The following is a 17,796-nucleotide window of genomic DNA, read 5'->3' on the forward strand; positions in this document are numbered from 1 at the left end:
GCCTATCGGCTGCACAGATTTTTCTATACGCTTGCTGTGCAATCTTTATGGTCGCTTGTGTCAGACTCTCTCGTTGGTGGTCGGAAACAGGTGCCGTCTTGGCAGCCACTCGGAAATAAATAAAATCACACACAGCCCGCCAGCCAGGCAGCCCCTGAGGATAAGCCCAAGGAATTGCCGGAGGCACACATGCATGAAAGGTAAAATATGTTTATACAAATACAAAGACAGCCGGGCAGGATGGCAGAGGGTGAGAGAGAGGAACCCCCCTCGAGAAAAAGTTTCAAGTTCGGGCCAAAGCATAAAGAAGTGCAAATTGTTGCGTGCTGCGATTGTATCTATCGAATGTGAGCACACGAAAGCTATTTCCTGCCAACAAATATAAACGGCGCAATAAAAAAAGGAACAAGCAATGGCCACGCCCAGAAAACAGGCGCGACAATGAGTGGAACTTGTGGGCCGCAAAAGTTTTGCGGCAAACAAGGAAAAAAGTTGTAAACTCAAATGATTATCTGGTGCCTGACACTTGTCTAGCCATAGATAAACACACGTCTCAGCGCTTTGGGATTTGTTTTTAGGCAGGTAAATAAACGAATGTTTAACCCCAAACACACACCACACACACCACACACACACACACAGAAATGCCAGTCACATCCCAAGTGGTGGGAGGGGAATTTATGGCGCTTTTATTGTGCGGCATAAGTTTGCGTTCGACTGACTCGATTCGACACTTTTGTGGCATTTATGATGCATGTTTACAGCTGGATTAGGATCGGATCTAGCTGCCAGCATGAAGGGCAACATTTAGTGCGAGAATTAGGTTAAGGCTATGCCAGAAAGAATACATTTTGGTGCATTTAAATAATGAATTCAAAATGATTTTGCTGCTAAGCAATTTAAGGACAGATCTTCACTCCCAAACATTTTTTTTTAGCAGTTTCAAAGTCTTTCAAAGCCTCTTCCTGCAAAGTTCTTTTTACGCATCATTTCCCATCGAGTGTTGTTGCCGCAGCAATTTGCTTGCAATAATTTTGGCCGCACTTTCATTCATCTGCTTGAGTGAATCATTTGATTGCCGTCACATGACGAGCCTCAGCGCCAAGTTCGAGGCAAACTCTCTCGAAATGGGTCAATGGCAGCCTGGCCAAAGTCATTTGCATACACACAGCGACAGCGACAACGACAGCGACAACTCTTTTGCAGACTAATAAATATTTATATTTATTTGCAGTTTTGCACACAAGGCCCCCTCCCGCCGCCACTCCACTCCGCCGCTTTGTCGCTTTTATGCGCCGCCCTCAAACACTTTTAACAACAACAAAAGAGAGAGAGAGAGAGAGAGTGGAAAAAAACGAGGAATATAATAACAAATTTCCACAAAATTTTACGCTCAATAAATTTGTATAGCAACAAAAAAAAAAGGCAGCAAAAAAAAAGTGTAGCCTGGTCAGTGGCGAAAAGTGCGCTCATGTGTGGGTAATTCACGGACACGGGGGACAACACACACACACACAAGCGAAACAATTTGCAAAATAGTTAGCAAATAATTTGGCACACAAGTCAGGGGGAGGATTTCTTTCAATGTTTGGCTAATTTTATTCTTATTTTTTGGGCAGAGGAACAGACAGAGACTGAGGCCGAGACGCAGACTTGGCCTCTGGCTAAGAACAAATTGTTTGCATTTAAATTTTGATTTTCATATAAATTTCATGTAGCCCAAAAATTGAAAATCCTCGCACACAACTTAATCAGAAGCACACACACACACACACGGAACACACACACACACGAGCAGACATTTTGTGCATATTTGTTTGCTGGTTTCAATTTGGGGCTGGTGGGGCTGGCACTGATGCTGCTGCTTGGGTTGTAGCAAAATATAATTCTGAAATTCAACAAACAATTTCCTGGGTGTAACCACAAAATGTTCGAAGCCCGAGCCCGGCATACAGAGATACAGAGATATGGCAGATGGCAGCAGGCAATACTCATAGATACTCATAGATCGGAACAGAACGGGGGGATTTTGGGCCTGTGGGTTAGAGCTGGAACTAGGGCTAAGCCTGTGGCTGTGGGTTGGACCTGGACCTCTGCTGGTGTGTGCTTGCTGCTGTAGCTTCTGTGCTCTGGTAAGCGCATTTGTATTTAATGAAGCCTATTTTTCTTACCGAACATGAACCGCAATTATTACGAGTCATTAGTTAGCAGCTCGGCCCATCGAGAGCAGGAGCGCAGCGTCGAAACTAATGCATAATGAAAGGCCTAGGCATGGGCATAGGCAGGGGCTTGGGCAAGGGTCTGTGCCCACAGATAATAATGTATTGTATGGAGCTGCTGAGTGAATCGAGTGCCTCGGCAGGGCTCAAGGCTGTGGTTCTAGCATGGAGCAAGAGCAAGAGCGAGAGGGAGAGTGAGAGTGAGCACACAGGAGCCAATTAAGCTGTCACAATTTGTGTTGCAGCAGCAGTCATGTGTGGGGTATTTGTCAGTGGTTTTAGTTTGCCGGGGAGGAGAGGAGGAGCTGCCTCCTGTCTGCACTGCCACTGAGTCAGCGGCAATTCCGAATCGTTGTTAATTGAAATTTGTGAATTCAAAATTCTAGTTTACAGCTGCATAAGCAAACGCTATTGGCATGCCACATGCGAAAACGAAATCGCTGAATGCTGAATGCTGAATGCGTTGCAAAATCAATGGCTACGGGTTGCCACTGCCACTGCCACTGCCACTGCTGCTGCTGCCGCTGGGAGTCCTGCACTTTGAAAAATAACTGATCAGGCAAGCGAAACGCGAAACCAACTGAACTGCAGCAGAGTGGCAGCAGAGTCCCAGAAAATGCTTCACTGAATGTAATTAAAAAATGTTTTCACTGCCACAAAATGCAATTTTGCAAACGGCAAACACATATTTCTGAGCTGCTACTAGTACAAGTAACTAAGTGTCAGCCATGGCAAACTTTAAACTTTGTTCAATGTAATCGGCCGCCAGTAAACCCCACAAATACCCATTTAGATCTGACAATCAGTCGGCAGCTAGACGCTGTTTAATTGCTTTGGCTTTGAGTGAATATTATTAAATAATTGTTACCTTTTCTGTGTGCAACCTTTTGGCGCTCAACTTTCACTCGGGGAGGTGCACTTTGGTCCGCAGCGAATTAGCAACTGCGCCGGGTGGGTAATTATCCATCCGATGTGTTCAGAAACAACTTACACAACAGTCGGGCTCGGACCAAACTTTGCACCCTGAGCCCTCTTGAGTCAAGGGTGCGCAATGCAAGGAATGTGCATCCCCTCAGCCATAGAGCAGGAGGAGGCGGAGACGAAGGCGGAGGCGTTGGCTGTGCACTTAGTCACATTTGAGTGCGAAAAACCAAAACCGGTTGTTAATCAACAGACATAAAAGCTAAGGTCATACTTTGATTGTCTGGCAGAGATCGTTGAGAGTATCGAAACGAGTAGACACTTTTGCCCGCATCTTGGACCGGCACTTGACAATGAAAATTCTCTGCCGCCGGCTGTTCTCCGCCTGCATGCAAATGACACAAAATGTCTGTAATTTATAGACAGCAAATTACGAACAAAATTCTAAACAGCAAGCGTTTTATTTTCAAAGGGAAAGGCGACTGAGATTCCTATTTATGAGCTGACATAAATGCTGTGCACAATGTTGTGGAAATTGTCTAAGGTCAGTGCTGGGGTTATGACCAAAAGGAGACATTTTCTGTGCCTTTGAGGTGACTCCTCCAACTGGTTATTATTCGATGATATTCCCCCATGGCTGTGCCCAGCGCCACGCTAGTGAAGTATTTATGTCTATGCATATTTCACAGGCACATTTGCACTTGACAATAACAACATGGGAAGGAACAAGCGCAGCAGTCGCTGGAGGTCGTTGCAGCAAGACGAGGATTAGCGCAGAGGGAGGAAGCAGCCCACATGCTGATGCTGATGCTGATGATGATGGGAATGATTGGTATGAGAAGTAGCATTGCTGCTGCTGACAATCACAGGCAGGAGCAGCAGCAGCAGCAGCAGCAGCAGCAGCCTGTCGCCGCAACGGCACATAAAGTGCATTGCGTCTGGGGCGTTGGCTTGTTAGAGGGTGTGGCCTGGGCATAGGAATGCTTGGAGGGTCTCACTTGTAGACAACAAACAACCCCACAGTTTGTAGATGCAGTAACAGATACAGATACAGCTCCGAGCACACGCAGACAGATATTTGCGTGACAAAACGCAAGACACAGCCAAGCCAGGCTGTGACACGCAACCAGTGGGGGCAGAGGGAATGAGCGTGAACCTAGAACAAATCTCTGTGACACCCGACAATCACTTTCGAGGCACACACAAACAAACAAACAGCCCACCGGCTGCTTGGCATACATTGAACATTTCTTTTTGTTTGGGTAAATCGATCAAGTCTAGGGTCTGGGCTCTGCGCTGCGCGTCTGAAGTGCTTCTGTCAGTTAGTCGAAAATCTTGGCGGAGACTGCAGAGCGCAAGGAGGGGGTGGAAAAGGGGGAAGGCCCCTCAGCTGTTTAGCATTTTATTTGCATATGAGACGGATGAGATTGCGGCGCTGCTTGCTCCACGCTTGTTTGCTCTTTTCTTGGGTTCTTGGGCTTCTTCTGCCATGTAAATATTTAGAGGCTTTTATTGCGTTTTTTGGGGCAGGCTCACAGGCAAAATTTTCCTTCATATTCGTGAGTGGCGAAAAGGGAAGATTTAAAGACTTCTGCAAGTGCTCCAATGGGGAGTGAAGCCAGCAGAGACATGGCAATTAATTGGCTAAAATAAATATTCACGCTTCAAGAGCCACAGTGGCCCACAGTACAAAAGGGACGCACTGGAATATGTGCACAGAAATAAGGAAATAAAATAAAATAAAATGCGAGAGAGAGAAGCGAGAAGCGAGAGAGTCAAATGCACAAGTCAAAAGGGCCATTTTGTTGACCAATAAAAATGAAAATATATATAAATATAAATTTATTTGATTGCATTTTTATGTGCCATCGCTCTCGCTGCCTGCCTGCCATATATTTGTCGCATTTATTTGTGTACCGGCAATTGACTGTCGCCTGCAATTGTTTGGGTCTATGATTTAGCTAACGTTGCATCGCACAATACACACACGAAAAAGCAGGTCAAACGAGATTTTAATATGCCTGCAACCGATCATAACTCAGACTCCCCTTTCAGTCTCTCCCTTCAGCGTGCAATGCATTTAATTTATATTTGCTTATAGACACTGTCCAGCAATAATTAACCCACACCACACACACACACACACACGGACGAACTTCAGTATTTGGTTTGCAGTTAGAGTTGGGCTTTTGGTTTCGGTTTGGGCTGGGGTTTGGGTTTGGGTTTGATGTGCAAACATTTTCCAACCAATTATGCACAGATTTCCAACGCTCAAGGTTTAACGCTACATTTTCCAGCTAAATTTAGTCAACGCCAAAGCAGCAACAATAGCAATAACAATTAAAAGTGCGCTTTCAGTGCATTTTATGCGAGTTTTACAGTTGGTCGCATTTGGGGCCAAAATAGAAACACACAAAAGAGAGAAAAAATATAAAGAAAAGCAAGAGGGAAGGTTAGAAAACGAAGTCGAGGCTGTTGATACTCTAAGAGGGTTCTATTGGTGAGGCTTTTGGGTACTCTAATTCCAAATTCTTTGGTTAAATTTTCTGTGTTTTATTGCCTTGGTTTTGGTTGCTCGTTCAGTGTTCTATTGCCATGATTATGTTCACATTTTTGCGCCGAAAAACAAACTTTTTTTAAGCCTGCATTAAGGCAAATATTTAGCTAAAAAGCCTGAGTACTTTTCCCCATCGAAACATGTCTCTGTGCATCTTTTTTTTACCCCATTAGGAATAAATAAATTAAATTTGATTGCAAATATTTCCATTTTGACATTCGCAGCTCCAGCTCATTCCATGGCACCCTCCATTAGAGTGTCCCTGACTGAAATTGTGATCCAATTTCAAGCCTCGCTCTTCAGTGCGCTTCTCGGCTTGGTTTTCCTCATCTTAGTTGCTTAGTCAACTTGGTGAGTAATCGCAAACTGACTGCCGTTTTGCTTGGTTTTGTTTTTGTTCCTGTCTCTTTTTGGTGGGTAAAACCAAGCGAAACCGAAAGGCCAAAGTCTGGCACGGACGGACGGACGGACGGACAGCAGACGGACGGACAGTAAGCTGCTTTTGTGTGTTTGTAAGACGAGAACGAATGTTGGACCTTGGTCCCTGGCGGATGGCTGCTTCGAGTGTCACTTGAAGGAGTCATTAACCCGAAATAATCTGTCTGCAGTCTCGTGCAAATAAATTCATTCCGAGAGCGTTTTTCAATTAAGCGGCAGACAAAGAGGATGCTTCAGACACCTGAAATTAATTAAAGTGTAGCAATTCAATTCATAAAACAAGACTCGACTCAATGTCAGCGGGCTGGTCTTCCCTTTTTTTGTGGGTAAACCCTTGAAAATCATGTCATCACAGTGCGAAAGAGAAAAACCCCCCATCAGCAACGAATTCAGCTTCAGTCAAATGAAATCACTGCCAGAATGCCCCCAGGATTTCCTTTAAAAAAAGAGAAAAAACACAAACTTGGAAATGAAATGCAAATGGGGGGAGACAGAGCCCTAAAAAAAAGCGTTGCAAGCGGCCACATATGCCTGTTTATATGCAAATATTATGGGGTACATATGTGCGTAAACATTTGGCAATTACTCGGAGGCAAAAGCGACCGAATCTGCGACCATGGGGCTCGGGCCTACATTTTGTTATTCTTTCTTTTTGGCGCCTGCAGGCTGATGTTTGTTCTATTTGCTGATGTACAATGTATACGGAATATATGCGCGAAATAAATTTTAGATAAAATACATATGGAAAATGATAGCAGCGCAACCTCTGGCTTTCGGGGGATTTTCAATTTAAATTGTGATTAAATTTTCCATACGCTTGAGTGGCAAAAGTCGTGCGGGATTCGGCAGCAGTCTACTTGCAGATATATTTTATTGATTGATGTTCAATCTTTCAGTAGACACTTTTAGATTATTGCCACATTATGTTTCTTTTTTTTCCAGGCATTTGTTATGCAAATTTATGTTCGATTACGTGTTACCAAAGATTTGGCTCGGATTATGTAAATGTGTCAACGGTAGTTGGAGGGGAGAGTAAGTATCTCCATTATAGATCCACATCATTCGCTGCTGCCGACTTACAAGTGGCTTATTACGTTTAGTGTTTGTCAGTTTGGCCCGAAAGTGGGCCAAATAAAGTCGAGCAACTTTGCATATTCCCATGGACATCAAAGACGTTGAGTTGGAAAATTTATTTGCCTCTCCACTGAATTGTTCATATTCGTATTGATTTTTTGCATCGCAGTCGAATGTCATTGGGCTATTTTTTTGCTCCCACAGACTGGCGAGTATTTCATAACTTTGTTGGGAGTATTTTGCATAATTCATTTTTGCTATTTACAATAATTAAACTCGACTGACTTGTGGTGATTTGATTTCATTGACGAGGGCTCGGAAGCAAGCCGGAAATCCTAATTCAATTTGAGCAAATATTTCTCCTCAGATTGTGATACATTTTAGAAAGAATTATAATTTAATTGAATTATTGTTTTGCCGGCTGAAATCCAATAAATAAATTAAATTTCCCACGCACTTTCGGCCCTTTTTTCTGTGTGCACTTTTATCAAGTTTAACTTTGATTGCATTCACGGGCACTCCGTGTCTCATGTCGGAAAATGAAATAAATTGCACAAGAAATACAAAAAAAAGGAGCAGTAAAATGGGGGAAATATATTTATTTGTATATTTGGTTGACTCTTTTTATTGGCGGTTACCTTTGGTTCGTGTTCTGTGTGTGTGTGTGTGTGCGGTCGTTTAATTGAATAATTATATACACACAAAAATATATATTGCATGCTGGAATTATATTTTTTTTTTTGCATGTAAATCAATTGCCATTACTTATCGGCGGCATCCGCCGTACGCGTATGTAACAAATGGCCAAAATGTCGATGCGCCTTGACAAACTCAATAAAATTACGAGTGCGATGCGGCACCACCAGACAGAAATGTTGTCAAAGCAGCGCAAAAAAACAACAACTACAAATGGAAATTACATACATGTAAATGCAATATAAAAATAAATAATTGTGCAGCAGCTCGGCGTTAATTGCACTTTAAAAAGCACCCAAACAAGTGCCAAAATGTTGAGTGTAATTTATTGCATATGCAATTGTCGGTTCGGTGCAGAACACGGGGCCACGGTGGGTTTGGGCGGCACTAATTAGAATTTTTGGTCGAAACAATTATCAAATTTGCCGCGAAATTATGTTCTATTTGTTGGAGAACTTTTATTTAATTTGACATTGATCGAGTTTTTGGTAAATTACGTTTTTTATGCACACTCAAAAAACTCAATTAGTTGTTACAATGGAAAAATGCAGTGGCTGAAATTTGTGGGAATTAATTTTCGCACGTGTTAATAGCCTGAAGGGGTTACTAATGACAAATATCAAGTGCATTAGTCGGCTCAAAGTATTCTCCATCTTACACATAAATATTACCGTATAATTTGAACACTCAAATATTATTTTACGCCCACTCAAAATTGTACAACCAACTGGCTCTGGCTCTGGCTCTGGCTTGTTATGACCAAATGCCACATTTATCTTACTCATTCTGACTTGCAGGTTCTCTGCAGAGCTTTGATCTACATCTTTATGATCTTCAATGAACTCAAATCGATGCGAAAATTAATTCATGACAAAGGCAATAATATTTAATGCTTTGGGTATAAGTTTTTCTGCAATTCATGTGAAATAATTAACTTAAGCGGGAACCAACGCGTGAAGAGGCGACGGCGGCGCCTTGACCACATTCATTTTTTATACTTTTTCTTTATTATTTTTTCCCATAACCAAATTAGTCAGACTTTAAGTGTGCGCTCTTTATGGTGCGCTCATAATTTTTGCGTTCAACTGTTAACCTCTTTAAGTCTGAACTTTGCGTGTGCGTGGAAACCCTTTTTGCGTTTGCTTTTTGCCTTTTGCCTGTGCAGGTCAAAGTTAACTAACGACTGAGGTTGAGTTCTGCGGTTTTAATTGTGCCAAGTCGTTGGTGGTGGTCTGCTTTTGCTGCTGTTGGGGGCACTTACTCTCATTGTTGCGGCTTTTGTGGTTGAATTGGAAAGGTTAAGTACCCGGTTGGAGGCAGAGAAAATTAAATAATTACCAGCTACAGTAAAAGACACACTGCAACCGGTTGCAGGTTTATGAATTCAACTGAAGGCCACGGAAGACACTAACCTACAACAATCTCAATTCAGTTGGGGCCGCCAGCACACATTAAACGGATACGGATGCTTCGGTTTCGGCTCCTCTTGCTTGCCACATGCTAGGTTTTTTCTGCTCTTTAACAAAGTAAACCAAAAAGCCAAGCAGACGAAGCAGAAAAGTTCAAAAAACCCAAAAACAAAGTGCGAAAAAAAGAGAATAAAATAATCATTTCAAGCACGCTGCAGTTTTTATACACTTTGATGGAAAATGCAAAAGAAATATACAAAAAAATTTATGATGTATGAACATTATTTCTGATATTTTTTCATGTCTCCCAGCTAAAAAAATGTTCATTGAAAGCGAATTCTTTTGAGGAATTTATGTGCTTCGAAGCTGCTGCGTTACCAATCCTCTCAGTGGAGCTATAATAACCACTCGCAGGGTATAAAAAAGTGGCAGAGCCAGCAGCAGCAACAAATTCAACGACAACAAAGGCAGCAAGAAGCAACATCAGACTCATATGGAGATTCAGCTTTCAGTTTAAGCTTCAACTTCAGGTTCCGTCTTCAGTTTCTGTTTCAGTTTCTGTTCGAGTCGAGTTTGCATTTTAAAGCCGCTGAGCTGCCGCTGACCTTGGGCTGCATAAATCGAATTGGAGCAGGTCGTTGACGATGCTTCTGCCGCTGCTGCTGCTTCTGCCGCTGCTGTTGCTTCTGCCGCTGTTGCTGCTTCTGCCGCTGACCTGATGCTGACTGACGGGGAGAATGGTGCCGGCCCTGCCCTGCCCTGCATTATCTTTATTATTTTTTCTGCGGTTTTCGTTGGCATCCTTGAAATATCGAGTGGAACAGCGTGGCTGCATGCACTGAACCCTTTACATTTATAAGGAGCAGCGTGGATTGAATTTACCTGTTTTGCCGGTGTTCTTAAGGTTGCTGCAGACAGGTCACCGTATCGATGGGTAAACACAGGAATTGTTGTCGTTTTTTTTTTGCCTTTGGTTTATTTTGTAATATTTGTTTGTTGTTTTTTTGTTGCTGACTAACTTTTGGCTTTGCGTGCGCTGTGCAAAGTCAACAAAAGCGTAAAGAACACGTTTGCTTTTAGTTAACCAGTTTGGGCAATGCCCAAAGATTGCGATTGAGCAAAGATTGAGCGCACACACACAGGTACACACACACACACACACAGTTGCACAAACAAAACTAGACGAAAACGAGCGTCGCGCATGCGAAATATGAAGCGTGGTCTGCTGCTGCTGCCGCTGTATCTTTTACTTGCACAATTAGCGAACAAACTAAGGCACAGAAATTGCCACACCGCTATTGAGATATGCAAAAAGACAGACAGATCAAACAAGCAATACTGCTGGCTGTCCCATTCACAATTTCAGTTGCTAATTTACAGTGGAAAACACTTCTGATATTCGTGTATATTCAGCTCAGGTTCTTGCGATTATTGTATCGCGTTCGCTCGACCGTTTCCGCGTACTGCTGTTAGTGCTGCTGCTGCTGCTGCTGCTGCTGCTGCTCGACTCGGCGACGTAAGTTCAACTGATCGCAGTCATCGAGACGGTGCTGACAGATCGCGCGGTCCCGGGCCGCTAGAGCCCATTCCGACGTCTTTTTAAAGTTGTCTAAACGGCCCGGCGCACAGTGGGAACAGGTGGAAGTTTTTTGCAGCACATTTTGATAACTTCTAAAGCAACAAAAAATAAATAAAAATATTAATTGGAAGTGCTAAACGCTTTCTAGAATATTTTCTAATAAAGAAATATTTAATCTTGTAAAGGAATGTTTTAAATAATAATTACAATATATTGTAATTGAATGCAAATTTGAATGCACAAATATCTTCTCACATTTTCTTATTTTTAGCATGTGTATCTTTTATAATAGTTTTAATTAATTATGTTTGGACTTTGATTTGATTAATGGGAACAGCTTCATCAGCGAGCCACTCATTCGTTGGTTGTTGTCTCTGCTAAGCTTCAAGAAACGATCAACTGAGCGGCGCGCTGAGAGAGAGCGCTAAGCTTAGTGTGACAGCGGGAGAGAGAGAGAGCGGCAGGTAGAGAGTCGCTTGGTGACGCTGCGCTGCCATGGGGAGGTTTTAAAACAAGCTAAAAGCTTCTGCCTTTTGATCGTTTTTTATAGCTCTAAGTTTCCACATTTTGATCGTATATTTTGGCAGTTGATTTAATTTTTCGCTTTTCTGTCTCATTTCAGGTAAGCGTTTGGCTTTCAATTTAAACCGGAAAACAAGTTGTAAGTTTAAATATTTTTTAGCAGCAATTTTTATTATTTTCTCTGCATTTATTTTACTCCTTAAATCTTCAGCTTTAATTCGTTCACAATTTTTTGTCACATTTTCATTGCAGTTTTTAGGCTTTATTATTCCATATCTTGTTTGCCCTGCTAATGCATCGAAATTCCCCAAACAAAACAAAAACTTAATAAATGACGATAATATTGTGTATTGCTACGTGCCACCCACTCAAGCCCGAACCCCCATTCCCCCCGTAGTAACAACAAAAACAACCCGCAAACTGCGGCCTGGCTTATGTGCGTTGGGCACGCAAATCGGTTATTAGCTATAATGCACATACACATCCAAAGTATTATATAGATCCACACATGCTCCACTGTATCGCTGATATTTTTGTAATGGTGCATTATGGTGGCTGCCGCTGGCCGTGCAGATAAAGGCACGGAGAGCCAACCCCCCCACAGGCCTTTTGTTCCGTTGGCCTGGCCCAAAAGATAAGCGAACCATTTGTACTAAATAACTCGGAGCAACAACAAAGAGGCGCCAGCAAACAAAACTGTCTATTAGTTATTGTTGTTTGATTTGCAAAGCGCTTGTCATTTGTTAAATAAATGAAGGGCCATTGCGGCGGTGTCCGCTCGGCAAATAACAGGCCAAATGGGGCACACGCCCCGCACAGTTCCAAGTGGTCTCAAAAGTGTTTCGGGCGCAAAGCCAATATTGGGTTTATGATTTAGGCAATACTCAAAAATAATATGCAACCATTTAAGGCTAATCCTGATAAAAAAAAAACTTTCAACTTCAAAAAACTGTCACAGCAGTGGGGCCAGCCGTGGGGGCGGCCAAGCGTGACAAACGCCTTGGTATTCCTTTTGGGTATTACGGGAACTGTTGTCACTATTGTGTGGAAGCCATTCTATAGGCAGCCCCAACAGTCATCAGCTGTCAGTGCAGTCGGCTGAGACTTCAGCTGCCAAAAAAGCGAGTGTCACAAAAAGAGCCACAGACAGAGTCAGAGTCAGAGTCAGAGTGGAAGACAGCGACAGAGTGGGCTTGTGGGGGGGTGGCAAAAATGAAATGACATTGACATTTTGAATAATGACGCAACAGAAATTTGCATGGGAAACTCTCTCTCTCTCACACAATTGGACTGGGGCCAGGTCCCTTACTGCCTGATGACAGAGATTAGCATGCGAAATTTTGAAGGATGTTTTGCTGCTTGGATTGCTCTTGCCCCCTGCTGCTCCTGCTGCTGCTGTTTTGCTCCAATTGTGAATTGGCTGAACAATTTCCTTTGGAAGCGAAACACTAATGAAGAATGTCAAGGTGTTGTCAAGTGCATTTTACCTGGGAGACTAGATTGCAAGAGGAATGTCATTAGAGCTAGCCAAAAAAACATTTGCAGCCAGTCCCTGGCCCCCCAGCTGCCCTGCTGCCCTGCTGCCCCGCTGCCACTGCTATTCCCCAGCACTTAAATGGCTAAATGGAGTAACAAAGCTGCGACGACAGCGACGAAGACGATGCCAAGTGGCCAGAATCACAGCGGTGCGATTTGCGAGAGGAGCAGAGCGAAAAAGGAGCAGCAGAGCTGCACAAAAATGCACCCCGAGTGGGCCAAGAACAATGATAAATTCTTGCACAAAGTGCAAAGTACAAAAATAAAAGACACAAAACAACAACAACAATGGGCACAAGAAATACGAGCAGAGCGCGCGAAGGGCGGGGCAAAACTAGTTGCAAAAACTAAAATTAAACTTGCGCCCCTAACCCACTGCCGTGCAGTCGCCCCCAGACGCTGCTCGGGTGCACTTTTTAATATAATTTTTGTAGCCCAACCCCAACCCCTTTAGCTCGCAGAATTTTGCTACAAGTTCCCATGCCTCCCGTCCCGTCCCTCCTCTTTGAGTGTTGAAAAAACAACTTGAGATTGTAATTAGTTTTTGTTGCTGCTGGGTTTAACTGAAAGGAAACTTTCAAATTGAGAACCGAAGCCGAGACGGCGACTGAACTTGCAAGCGGAAGCCACGCCCCTTTTTTCTCTCACTTTTTCTGTTGCAAAAATATTTTTGCGGTTTGAATTTTTTTTTTTTTTTACACTCTGGCCAGCGTCGGCGTTTGCGTCTCCAAATTGCAAAAATGTCTGCGAGAAGAAAAATCTCATTAAGTATACGAAATGTGGTACGAGCGGGCATAAAAATGCAAAAAGGAAAAGGGAGAAAGGGAAAACCGAAAAGCGAAATGAAAATGAAGAGAACGAAGGGAAGGGAAGGGAAAGGAAAGGAAAGTAAAGTAAATAAAAATTATGAATGTCGTTTGCACAGTGGAAACACGACAACGAGGGGGGGCAAGGCCAGAACATGGCAGGAAGCCCGTCTCCCTCGCCCCCTTTGGCAACAGGTAACACCGCCTAGCTGGCACCCAAGCTCGGACTGGGTCAAGTTTGAGTGGAGTTCATTTGAGTTTCCACGTCCACAAAAGTTCACTGCGGTCAGGAGAATTAGGTCCTTGGGTGGTGGCGGTGGTCCCCCACGCCTAACGACCAGTTTGGGGTCTTGTCTAGGTCATTTGGTTGCCAGATGAGCCTTATAATGTGCGTAATTTGCGTGTGATGAGCTACAACAAAGGTAAAGGCACAGATAATCATTTTTCTCGAGTGTAAAGTCTCCGCAAGGACTGCCAGCTTCAATCTTAAAGCCAATTCCATTAGAATGTCAAACACACCTTCAGCCTTCAGCCGACTTTCATTTGAAATATTTGACTTTCCAATTCTTTGGGTGCTGGGGTTTTAATTCTATTTTTTATGCTTAATTAAACAAAACTGGCTCAATGGAAATGGCACACCCACAGACCCAAAAGAGAGCGCAAAAAGCACACACACAAAAATGGGGCACAAAAAAATGAGGCAGAAAGTTGCTTTCATTAGACGATTTTGTCTGCAGTGTCTGGCTGCCGCTCAAAGTCAGAAACGTTTTAACCTTTTAAGCGGCAGAGTAATGCGACTAAAGCCGCCATCCATGCCCAGGGAGTGGTTGAAATGGGACAGAGCTACACAGCACACAGGATGCCAAGGACACGCTGCCGTAGCTCCTGCTGCTGCTGCTGCTGCTGCTGTCTCTGATGGGTTTTGCAACACATTGAGGTTACGCGAAGCGAAAGCAGAGACACACAGACAGACAGAGATGGAAGAGCTGCCTGGATTCAGGCAGAAAGCAAAGCAACGCAAAGCAAAGCCATGTTCCGTCAAGATGAGGTTATGGCATTGGGTTTATGGCAATGCGGCAATGCTCACATGAGACCCTGAGTGGTACGCAGTCCTTTCATAGCCACACTTGAGGCAAATGATCAAAGACAATGAATGCACCTCTGCAGATGGACAAAAAAAAGGAAGATGGATACTGATGAAAGCGGAAAAGGAAGCCTCAAGTTGTCTCTTGTGGCTGGAGTACTGCTTCAGCTACACAAAAAGCCTTAACCCATATTCATAGCTAGAGATGTTGGCATATTTCTACGTATTTTTTTCGTAGCTGCTAATTAGACTTCAAATATTAATCTTGGCTGGAGCGAGACGCGCTGGCATACCGAATTTTATGTCTGTCAGTTTGGAGTGCTGGCTGCCTGCCTGCCTGCCATGGCGTATACGTGATGCCACGATAATCATGCTTATTCACAATAAATCTCGGCACGAGACTACACAGGCCCAAGTGGAAGTGTTGGGCAACGCCTCCTCCACGGAGGGGAGAGCAGGAGCGAAGGCTTTGCCCGCCTCATGATGATTTATTTAATGCGTAATCTCTGCCAACGCCTGAAAGACATTCCACAGCCCATTGTCCGAAGGGAAGGAGAGAGAAAGGGAAGAGCTGGGAGAAACATTATGATGACAGACACCTCAGCCTGTTGTTATTATTATTTCTATTGTTATAACAAACTCAAGTTGAGTGCTCTCGAAAAATAATCAATTAATTGCGCCACTGCCAGAGCTCCTCCCTGTGCCTGAGCGAAACTGTTCACCATTTTTGAGTCACGTAATTAACTTGGTTTGGACATCAATCAAAGGATTTAGCTGGCAGTGGAGCGGATAAACATAAATCTGGCAAAAAGTGTAAATGGCTAAAGTTCCGCCACAGCAGTTGGGTCTGGCTCCGGCACTGACTATTATTGCCCTTGTCATTATCATTAGAGTGGCAGGCAGGCAGGCAGGCAGCAACAATCACAGCTGCCTGGGCTGTGTATCCATCAGCTACATAATCTATACGCGAGGCAAAAGTTTCTGACAGCCCAGCAAGTAAACTGCTGTAGGGACATAAATATTGATTGATTGTTGTCAAACTAGAGATGTCCCTCTGTCCTGTTCCTCTCTCTGTGTGTCTGTGTGTGCGGCTTGCCAAGGTGTCAACACTCTGTGGCAGTGGCAGGCAGACTTCTGGTTATTGGCCTTCCCTTTTGGGTCGTGCAAATTTATGTTTATTGGCTGGGACAAGTCTCTTTCAGCTGTCTGTCTGTCTGTCTGTCGCACTGCTTAATCGCTGTCTACCTTTGCTGTGATCTCTGCTGTGACATCTACATCTACATCTACATGGCCAATGTCGAGTGATAAGCGTCGTGCAAATTGCATTCAGCGTACCATCAATCATCGCATAAGAATAGCAATGCCAGCCAGGGGGGCTTTGTCTATAAATTTTTAACGACAATGGGACACACACACACACACAAACAGCACACACACACACACACACACATAGAAACACCAAAGAGCAGAGGACAGCAGCTTATGCCTTGGGGTTGTCGCTTAAATGCAATCAAATTGAAAATCAAACCGATGAAGACATTTTGCCCACAATCGAACGCTAAGTGGGCGAACTGGGGATCGACCCTGGCCCCTGAATGCCACGCCCTTTTGTTGCATTAGCTGCAGCTTAAGCTGGAAGGACGAGGGGCGAGGGGCAGCAGAAACCCCAAAAGAAAGTACAAAAAAAAGGAAAGGAAGAACGAAGACCAACTCAATGGGATTTACATTTTCCAGCTATTGAACATTGGCCCCTAGTCCGCACGGTCTTAAAGCATTGACGAGAGCATATCGATGGGCGGACCTCAGACTGGGTGAGGGGAGAGGGACTGTGGGGAAAAACCAGTTAAGTCAGCATGTCTCTGCGTCGCTGGCCAAGCGAGCGAACAAAGACCAGCCAGCCAGGGTGCAGGGTGCAGGGCAACAGAGAGAAAAAAGTAGAAAAAAAATGTAAAAACTATTAAGCGGCATTAGCCGCGCGTTGCGCTTTGTATTTTCCACTCCGAATCCACTTTTGCCACTGCCCCTTGCCCCACTGAAACTCACTTTCACCCCCCCATCCCCCATGCCTCACCGAAACCCTTTTTGCTGTCCTCTGAACCAAATGCAATGCGCTACAAATCAGCAATGGAGGAGGGTCCGACATTCGAGTGCTTGGCAGTTGGCATATTGTTTGACGCCATTAAAGGAAGAATATGGAAGGATAAAGGGATGTTAAAGGAGCTTTAGATATAGAAGAAGGAGTAGAGAATGATGTAATTCCCATAAATATTTACTTAACATTATTTTATTTCATATTTTATTTGCAAATTTTTACTTGATTTTCTCAGCTTTTTAGAGCTTCAAAAACTTATATTTTACCTTTAAATTCACCTTAAAAATCCACTTTAATTTGTGCCCGTCATGTTGCCCATTTATCTGTCCTCAACTTAATCTCACTCCCACCCAAGTACTGCCTTATTTTGGTATAAAAAACACATCCATTTGCAGGGTGACTGCAGCATTCCATCTCGCCTATTCCTTGTAATTTGGCTGCTCGTTTGAGTCGTGGCAGTCGCCGCTTTTCGTGGTGCTTCCCGTCGAACTTTTGATCGAATGTCAAGTCATTCAAGTCAATGTCGGTCGCTTGGTTGACTTTCGCCATGACCATTCCGCCGCATCAAGCAGCACAGCCCCAGCGTTGCCTTCCGCTTTGTCCTTCGCCATTCAACGCCGCGCGCGAACATTAAGCTATTTTTTTTTTCTTTTTGGTTGCTGTAAGGACTTGCCACGGAAGCAGTGGATAACCGGACGGAGTCTTGCTGCTGCTTGCAAATCTAATTTCATATTTTATGAAGTGCCGCAAAGGACCACAGGCCCGGCCCGGACCGGCCCGGCCAGCATTCTGACGCCTTTTCTTTTACCTTGCGGTTGCATTTGCCAACAAAATCAATTGTGGAATGGAGCACATAAATTTGT

The 17,796-nt window shown here is 43.8% G+C and overlaps 1 protein-coding gene across 3 annotated transcripts in view; it reads right to left on the reverse strand.

Annotated features, from left to right (window-relative positions):
• LOC117897276 (ABC transporter G family member 20) overlaps positions 1-10,828 on the reverse strand; it is a 66,037-nt gene extending 55,209 nt beyond the window's left edge. For 2 of the 3 annotated variants that reach the window (XM_034806006.1, XM_034806005.1), the window contains exon 1: positions 10,197-10,828. The gene's annotated coding sequence lies outside the window, so the exon portion shown is untranslated. Of the gene's footprint in view, positions 1-3,087; positions 3,103-10,196 lie in introns of those variants that run through there. The other variant, XM_034806007.1, reaches the window with a different exon arrangement.
• Positions 10,829-17,796: the final 6,968 nt, after the last annotated feature.

The sequence above is a fragment of the Drosophila subobscura genome, chromosome O (assembly GCF_008121235.1).
Source record: "Drosophila subobscura isolate 14011-0131.10 chromosome O, UCBerk_Dsub_1.0, whole genome shotgun sequence".
Taxonomy (NCBI): Eukaryota; Metazoa; Arthropoda; class Insecta; order Diptera; family Drosophilidae; genus Drosophila; species Drosophila subobscura.